At 35.1% G+C, this 10,095-nt stretch overlaps 1 non-coding gene across 1 annotated transcript; it reads right to left on the reverse strand.

Annotated features, from left to right (window-relative positions):
- Nucleotides 1-914: 914 nt before the first annotated feature.
- Trnae-uuc (transfer RNA glutamic acid (anticodon UUC)) lies at nt 915-986 on the reverse strand. The gene has a single exon. It is a non-coding gene; the product is annotated as a tRNA-Glu (tRNA).
- Between the last annotated feature and the right edge of the window lie 9,109 nt (nt 987-10,095).

The raw sequence follows: 10,095 nt of genomic DNA on the forward strand, positions 1-10,095 counted from the left end.
TTGTCAATGTTAAAATCATCGTCGTCATGGGAAAAACCGTTGATAAAAAAATTCACAATAATCATTATATCACTGCCTTTGTATAACAACGAGGCATGAATTACTGAAATACATTTGTATCAAAATAGTGCAGAGCAGTTCTCTTTTGTTTTGATGTACACATATATTATATTACGGGTATATTTTTAGATGTTTGTTGTTGATATATATGCAAAGCTGAATATTACTAACTTAATGCAACATATAACTCTTCCTGAGTAAGAATGATGGCTGATTACGTCACGCCTCTCAATGAACGATGCCGACCAACGACACCTCAAGCCGTATATTGCAAAAGACCGAACTTCCGGCCATAGCACACTCTCAGTCACAATCAAAACCACTCAATCGAGAACCCTCGGACAATTACGCCATAACGGTGTGGTGTAGCCCACTGTCCAAAGCGTTCAGATTGGAAACCACTAAGACTGATAAATAGTTTCTTAATTCGTTTTTATTGTTTCTTTGAATCACTTATAACAAATAAGTGTAAGTTTGCCGAAAAGTTTAAAAAGCACAACAATTTTTTCACAATTGAAAACGAAATCAATTTCTCTTTTTCCAAAAAAAATCGCAGATGGAAATTTGCCATGAAAAACTATTTCATATCGATTGTTTTCAGTCATATATTAGCAAATAAGTACCGAACATTGTTGCATTATTTTAAAGCTTGTAACATTGCTTAGGTTTTACAAGACATGTTTACATTTAAATTATTATTGGTGCCTTTTATAGGATTCGTAGTAGAAAATATCGTTTTGATAGAGAAGATATTTTGATGTACGGTACGTGTTAAGATAACATTGAAAATGAAAAAGAATGAAAGAAAATGGGAATACACTAGTGTTCTAAATAAATTGCACCGAAAAAGATTTTTCCGGTGCCGGGAATCGAACCCGGGCCGCCTGGGTGAAAACCAGGAATCCTAACCACTAGACCACACCGGAGTAACAATATCAAGGTATTAAGATAGTATATTTGATAAGTTGTTTAATACTAACGGTTATCTGTACGAGTTGTCGTTCTTTTAAATTATGCGATAAGCAACAATTAACTCTTGTTTTCCCTAATACTTGACTCTGTTTTTATTTTATTGGGTACGATTCGATCTACGTTTCATTCCCTATATCAGGTAAAATATAACACGAATTTAAATGATAAAGAACACTTTCATACGGTTACTTGTGCTCTGATTTAGACTTCGTCTGTTTATATTGAACATCATAACGACAACTTTTATGCGGTATAGCTGTCTACCCAGCGTTCCACCTTAAATGACGTTTATCAACAGCTTATGCAATACTAGAGAAAGTTCCGCCAGTAGACCCGAATGAATAAATCCGAATTTTTCATTGGTTGATTTGAAAGAAAATTTACTACATCATTGCGTTCTTTTGGGCATGAATGATTGCAGCGTTATAGAATGTAACGCCGATCAGTGTATGGAATGAAGTATGCATGTTCATATGTATGCATGTTCATATGACACATAGACGGGTGAATATTTGATTAGGTTCCATTCTTAATAAAAAATATTCAAAAACACAATTAGTAAAGCAATGTCGACAGACCGTTTATCAGTTAGGTACATGTCAGACGGACGTCAACCTAAGCTGGGCACGACCTAATGTGACCCAGATCGCGATTATGAAGGCTTATTTGACGCACGTCAAAAGCTGTGAAGAGAACACCGTTACGGACATAAATACTTGTTTGATAATATTATTTTATTTCAACTTTATTTAAATGATTTTTTTGGCGTTGTTTCATTGTATAAAGTGATCATGAGTGGCTATTACATCAATTCCAAATCATCAGTTACTTTATTAGAACATTAAGTGCGTAACGGTGTAAACACACATTTTAATTACGTTTTACAACTTTAAGAATTTCTATAAAATGTTTGGGTACATGTTTATATACTAAATTCTTCTTTCATTGGACACCTTCTTGAAGACTTTATGATGTTAAAACACGTTTGCAGTTTTTGTTGAATCTTAATGTATATAAAAGTTTTCTTTTTTATGCGGCGTAACGGTGTTGTCACATTTGTAACGGTGTGGACAGATTATCTTATACTTTCATATTCTTGTTTATTGGCATCGTTTTTTTACTAGAAAGTATGTCAGATAAGTTCCATGTAAAATTTGTGATGTTGTTTGAAAGACAATCGGCGATATGAATACGAACTTTATTCGCATCATATTGTTTGTATAAATTTCTCCACACCGTTACGACGTTGTCAACACCGTTTCTCATTCAGCGTAACGGTGTGGAACGTAACGGTGATGACATTCGGGAATTCTGACAGAACTGATTCCAATTGTATTAATTCTCCATTTTTGTCTGATAAATTCCATGTAAAATTTGCGATGTTGTTTGAAAAACAATCGGCGATATGAAAACGAAGTTTATTCAAACCATACTGTGTATATATATTTGTGCACACCGTTACGATGTTGTCATCACCGTTACTCATTCAGCGTAACGGTGTGGACTGTAACGGTGATGACATTCAGGCATTTGATCATCCACAAACAGCATGCTACTTGTCTCAAAAACACATTACGCACACATTATTTTGTGGCATCTAAGAATACATAATATTTGAAAATCATAAAAGAACAGGAAGTGGAAATAGCAAAGAAAATGTAAGAACGGTGTTGACACTGAATAAATGTACGTTCAATATTTTACTTACTTTTTGATGATTTTCACATTTTTTCGCGCTCTGTTCATTGCTTAATTATGACGTAAAAGGTTGAAAGAATGTTTACTTTTCAGAAAAAGTTGTATCCCCGTATCATTCCCGTGCGGTAGATGAAATTTTCCTCGTAACGTTGTCGACTTGAAAAATTACGGACAGAGCCATAACTGACCATTTATAAATATTCTGCATATAAAGCTACTAAATGTAACTTTTATTAAGTTAAGTTTAAATATATTTAGCTCCATATGGTTGTTTTTTTGTGTGTTTTTTCGTTTGACATTCTTTTATAAAACAATAAAGAAAATTACCCTTTAAGAATTCGGACAACACACCGTTACTAAAATACATGGGGGTTAGTTGCTTCGACAAAGCATAAAACTGCTTTAAGCGTGTGATCTGCTAAGAAATCTTATCTAATATTGTTTACATATTATTTAACAATGTAATTATGAAACTTATCTCTGTTAATGTCTACTATTTAGATAATTGTTGAATATGGGCAGTAAATGGAACCTAATCAAATATTCACCCATACACACATTTTGAATTAATTGCTTTGTGAAAAAAGGGTTTTATGCATATGCGTAAAGTGTCGTCCCAGATTAGCCTGTGCAGTCCGCAGCGTATGATGGAAAGTGTCGTCCCTGATTAGTCTGTGCGGACTGCACATGCTAATCTGAGACGACAATTTACGCACAGGTATTAAATCCCATATGCATTTTCACAGAGCATGGCCCAATTATATTTCGCATAATTCCAGGGTGAGTACTTGGAAGGTAAATCGATAACGGGAAATAAAAAAGGGACTTTGATACACGCATTATGATGATAACAAAGTATTGCTTTCAAGATTTAAAGTACACGAATTCTAGGGAAATACATGGATGAAAACCAATTGACAATTGCCACTTATTTGCAGTATGAGTAAAAAATAAACTGCCGAAAAACTATAGTGTCCTGATAAAGGGAAAATCGTTTACTTATCTTACCACACATGTGCGACGTTGAATTTTAATTGCACGAGCGCGTGACGAATAATTTCTATATTTTATAAATAGACACAAGATCCGTATACATAAAATGTATAATCCAATATTTTCCTGAAAACATCGCGAGATGTAGAATAATAAATCCTTCAAACCATTAAAAAGAGTGTGTGCAATAAACTTTATTAGTTGATTAAATTTTTCATTTACGACGGATAAAAGAGAATAAATGTAAATCACGTTAAGCATCTTTTAGTTCGTAATTAAACTGCGTGAACTTATAATTAAATTGGATATTTTCAACTCACTTGGGTGCAATTAAAGCCGAATATCTTTTTAAATATATTTCTTGTTTTAATTTTCTTGGTCGATACATACACGTTTATTCGTATTCGTTGTAGAAATACTTGTATATCCACGTGTCGTATGAACACATTTGCAAGGAATACGTGGGATTTCGCTCATGAATAGATTGTCGACTGGCGTAAGAAAAGTACTTTTAATTTGAAAAAAAAAAATTACACACACTCTTATTTCGACGACTTCAGATTTGTGTCATTTTCCCTAGATTGTTATCCGTCTATGCATTATCAACGTTATAATCTTCCTCACCGTTTTAAGAGCAATATTCAGTAAGTAGTAATGCCTTTGCTGCGGTATTGGGCATAATTATAATACTTCATTAACTGAAATGATGAGTATGCACACGACCACATAACCATTATTGATAGTTGTTACTACAAGCAAATAATTAATATATAGAACTTGCAGCTATGATTCAAATATCGCACCAACTTCCACAATTCTCATTAAGATTATTGGGTATGTGTGCCGGGACACACTTCTGTTGGTCCCATGCTGCAGCCTCATGCGCGGACACACTTTACAAACAGTAAAACACAACGTAGACTTAAATGAGTTTTGATAGATGACTTGTAAATTGAAAGAAACGTTGTGAAGACGACGGATGTTGCTTTTTAGTTCGTTTGAGCCTTAAAGTCATTATCAACATGATCATCAATGCCCTATCCCTTATTATTATCAACATGATCATCAGTACCCTCTTCCTTTTCATTATAAACATGATCATCAGTACCCTTTCCCTTTTCAATATCAACATGATCATTAGTACCCTCTCCCTTATCATTATCAACATGATCATCAGTACCCTGTCCCTTATCATTATCAACATGATCATCAGTACTCTCTTCCTTATCATTATCAACATGATCATCAGTGCCCTCTCCCTTATCATTATCAACATGTTCATCAGTACTCTCTTCCTTATCATTATCAACATGATCATCGGTGCCCTCTCCCTTATCATTATTAACATGATCATCAGTACCCTCTCCCGTATCATTATCAACATGATCATCAGTATCCTCTCCCGTACCATTATCAATATGATAATCAGTACCCGCTCCCTTATCATTGTCACCATGATCATCGGCACCCTCTCCCTTATCATTATCAACATGATCATCAGTACCCCACCTATCATTATCAACATTATCATCGGTACCCTCTCCCTTATCGTTATTAACATGATCATCAGTACCCTCTCCCATATCATAATCAATATTATCATCAGTGTCATCTACCTTATCATTATCAACATGATCATCTGTACCCTCTCCCTTATCATTATCAACATGGTCATCAGTACGCTCTTCTTTATCATTATCAACATGATCATCAGTGTCCTATCCCTTATCATTATCAACATGATCATCACTACCCTCTCCCTTAACATTATCAACATGATCATCAGTTCCCCATCCCTTATCATTACCAACATAATCATCAGTACCATCTCCCTTATCATTATTAATATAATTATCAGTACCCTCATATTAACATTATCAACAATGCCCTCTCCATTATCAACATCATCATCAGTTCCCTATTCCTTATCATTATAAACATAATCATCAGTACCATACTCCTTATCATTATCAACCTTATCATCAGTATCCTCTTATCATTATCAACATTATCATCAGTATCCTATCATTTTCAACATGATCATCAGTGCCCTCTCCCTTATCATTATCAACATAATCATCAGTACCTTCTACATTATCATTATAAAAATGATCATCAGTACCCTCTCCCTAACAATTATCCCCATAATCATAAGTACCCTCTCCCTTATCATTATCCAAATAATCATCAGTACTCTCTTTCTTATCATAATGAACATAATCAACCGCGCTCTTTCCCTGATCATTATCAACATAATCATTAGAGCCCCATCCATAATCATTTTCAACATGATCATCTGTACCCACTTTCTTAGCATTATCCACATTATCATCGGTACCATCTTCCTTATCATTATCAACATTATTTTCAGGACCATCTCCCTTATCATTATCAACATGATCATCAGTGCCCTCTCTCATATCATTATCAACATGATCATCAATACCCTCTCCCTTATCATTATCAACATGATCATAATTATTACCTCCCTTATCATTATCAACATGATCATCAATACCCTCTCCCTTATCATTATCGACATCACCAACGTAGTTATAATGTTCCTCCTTCTCATTAACGTCATTATCACAATGTTCATCAGTACCCTCTTCCTTATCATTATCGTAATCATCAACTTAGTGAAAATGCTTTACTTTCTTCTTAACGTCATTATCAACATGGTCATCAGCACCCTTTCCCTTATCACTATCAACATGATAATCAGTACCCTCTCCCTTATCTTTATTGCCATAATCAACATAGTTATAATGCTCCTTCTTCTCCACATATCACCACCATGAACAGCGGCAGCAACAACAATAGCAACAATAATAACAATATTGTGCGTAACTACAACTATATCCATTTCCAACATACGAAACGAAAATAAGATCCGTGCACGTTTATCATGGGCAAAAGCGTTCTTTGAGTTAAATCGTCCATAAACATATCGGAACGCATAAATGTTGTATGGTTTCGTTTTAAGATTTAGTTCTAAATCAATATTTACTTATTTCGGTCACCATAATCTATACTTATAGAGCAATTTTCAACGTCGTTTGTTAAACGCACATTTTTTCGCTAACAGATCTATAATGATATTTTATGATAATTTATGGAATGTGGTCACACAGGTGCATGCATTAAAAACGTCTTCGTTGCGTGGGAAACTAAGTCAGACGAAACTGAACACATATATTCCGTCCTCGATAAGGGATAAAACGATATCGGTTTTTAAAGTTTCACTTCCTACAAAATATCATGTTTGCATTATCATAGAGCCGCACTATGAATTAGAACATACAATAAATATATATATATATATATATATATATATATATTATATATATATATATATATACAACGAAAGCGAACGTATGCATTTTTTAAGTAAAATTGATGAAAATTACTATAAACGTAACATTGAACGTAAAGATTTGATCATAAAGATAATATCAATGACACTAGATATTTGACATATTACGGAAAAGCTATGTTAAAAAGTCATCAAAGTGGCATGTATGCACGTTTGTTCCACTACCCTCGTCATCATTCCATCTTCAATAGAGTTTGTGATAAGTGTTCGGACCTGCGGAATACTGTAAACCAGTAGCTGGATATATGCTTCAAATCATGGACCACCTGTTTTTATGAACACATGTGTTTACGGGTTTTAATTTGAGTTTTTTTTTACCTGTTTTGTGACTTACGATCATCAATTTTTCTTGTTTATGACAGAGAGGCAGCGAAGAATGAACAGAGAGGCAGCATTTTGACAAAAAGGCCACCGATATGCATCTACACCGTGTAGCTCCAAAGACTAAAGCGCGCGTAATATCAAAGCATGGAAAATCAAAGTAGATGCGCGCTAAATGTAATGAAATATTGATATTAAATATATTTATGTTATAAACATTGGTAATAACGCACGTTCACGCATTGTAACAAATTCAAAGATATGATCCCAGAACTATATTTGTTTGCTAAAAAAAATCCCCGGAACAATAGAAATCATGAAACCACTAATTCTGATCAATGTTTTCTTTATTGGCTCTCAGCGTTTCTTACAATCAGAAATAACAAGGAAGGATTAAGTTGTCTAAACCTTAAAAAGCACAACAATGTCCACACACTTATGACAAATATGTTTAAAAAGCATTTAATTACGCTTTTCAGAGCAGTCTTTATGTTGAGGTTTGTAATTGTTAGGGTAAGCCCCGGCATTATTTAATGAATACGGCGTTTTTAAATAACAAGTCAAACACGCAGTTTTCAAAACAAATCGAATACTTTAGTTAAAGAATTTAAAGGCAGCATTTAATACCGTAAGTGTTCACGTGAAAATCGGACGCGCCCGCTTGCATTTTGTCTCAAAGTGCTATTGCTAAATCAATCATGGGCTTTGAAAAGACTGGTCATGACGTTTACGTGAATGCCGTTATTGTTTAGGTCTTAAATAGGCCCGAAGATGTAAAAGAAAACACGGAAATGGGCAATTCTCCGGCCAGCAGGGTCGAGCGTTTGTTGCGCTGCTGTAACCCCTTGGCGCACTCCCTTTTGTGATATGAGCTCGCCGTAGAAAATCGACGTGCGATCGATTTTGTGAATTTGATACTGGATAATACGACGCGATAACTCTTTACACAATTAAAGGATAGTTTCGGTATTAAATTAGTGCCAAATTAGATTTGAGAGTATTTCTAAGATCAAGGACCATAAATGGGTCCGCCATAAGTGGTCCTGACGTCTTCCGGACACCTGGACCAATGATGAACAATTTCCAACCTCTTTGATGTCGCCATCGCCTTGCGGACTTGTTGTAAGGACGTTAAAAATGTTCGATGCATATAACATACACTGGTAGGCTATGATCTTTTTCATGTATTTCTCGAAGCTTTGTATCCATGAGACAACGTTTAAGCTAGATAAATACCCTTCCTTCATGTGGCAGCACAGATCAACAGCGATTTCACTTACCACAAATATTAATCGCTTATAAAAAATTTAAATTTCGAATGAAATTTTTAAAATTATTTTCAGTCATATGCTAGCATAGTCAGTACCTACAGTCCTACATGTTTGTATTTTTTTGTCTTTCTTCTACCATCCGTTTACTTTTCCGCTATCTGTTGGGAATTTTCCGTAGACTTAAACTAATTGTCTAATGTACATGTGTTTAGTAATGAAAACCGCACTGCCAAGCTTATTGCATTAACTTTGGGTAAATCGTCCGTCCTATACGAACACCATCGAAGATAAGAATTGCGCAGGGTTCTATCGGTCCATCGACTTTCTTGAAGCAAGATATCAATCTGTCTTAAAGAAACAAAAATCAGGAAGCAACTGACAAGAGTGACTTCACTACTCGAACAAGCAGCTATGTAACCTGTCAAATGCTCAGTGAAAGTCAATGAAAAGGAACGGAACGTTTGAACGACTGATGCAGTAAAATACAGGGATAAAATAACAGTTAATTAAATTGAGTAATGGTTAAGCATTTCAATTTTCGGAAGTGATGTTCGTAACATATAATAAAACCGATGAGCGACATGAATTGGTGTAATTGTCCGATATACAATTACGTTTTTAAATTGATAAAATTTGTTATTTTAATTTTTAGCAATAGTTGTGCTGGCGTGAATACCAGTAGGTCTTGTAACCGCAGTTAGACGTACTTCGAGAAGACTCACCATTGCATTATGGTGTTATTTTATGATAAGACGTGTTTGGAAGTCCCATATGAGCCTTTACACGCTTATCTGGAACCACACTTTAAGCACATGCATTGAGCCCAGTTTTCTCAGAGCGAGGCTATGTTGCTCTGCTTTTTCTTTTCACATTGTATGCCATGTTGCCGTTCTGATATTGACCAAGGTAGTATCGCTCATAGGAAATAAACTTTCAAAAGATAAAAAAAGAATAAGAACTTGTCCTCGAGTATATTTTGTACACAGTTTCTTTCAGGAAATAAATCAATATTGCAGACCTCAACCTATACGTTCAGTTGTCTTTAACTTCAAACAAAGGTCACTTGGAAGAGAGGAGTGACAATATTTGAACGATACAGTGCAAATGCTGAAATCCAGTACGACACTCGTACATAGCGCAATTATGTGTTTTCGGCGAAATAATGAATTCTGTCGCGCGTTGATTTGCGCATATTTAGCATTAAATCTTAATGTGATATCCCCGTCGGTAATCTGAGACCGCCAATACTGCCCGACCATGTCCCTGCATCGCTTATGTTCTAAGAGAGCACAAACCATGCACACGGCCGAAGACGTCAAGGCCATAGCATGGACAAAGAGAATAGACAAAGAACACAAGAAGTTCACAAGAAGTAAACAACGTAAAGGACGCCTTTTGGTTCCC

This window comes from Dreissena polymorpha, chromosome 5 (assembly GCF_020536995.1).
Source record: "Dreissena polymorpha isolate Duluth1 chromosome 5, UMN_Dpol_1.0, whole genome shotgun sequence".
In the NCBI taxonomy this organism is placed as follows: Eukaryota; Metazoa; Mollusca; class Bivalvia; order Myida; family Dreissenidae; genus Dreissena; species Dreissena polymorpha.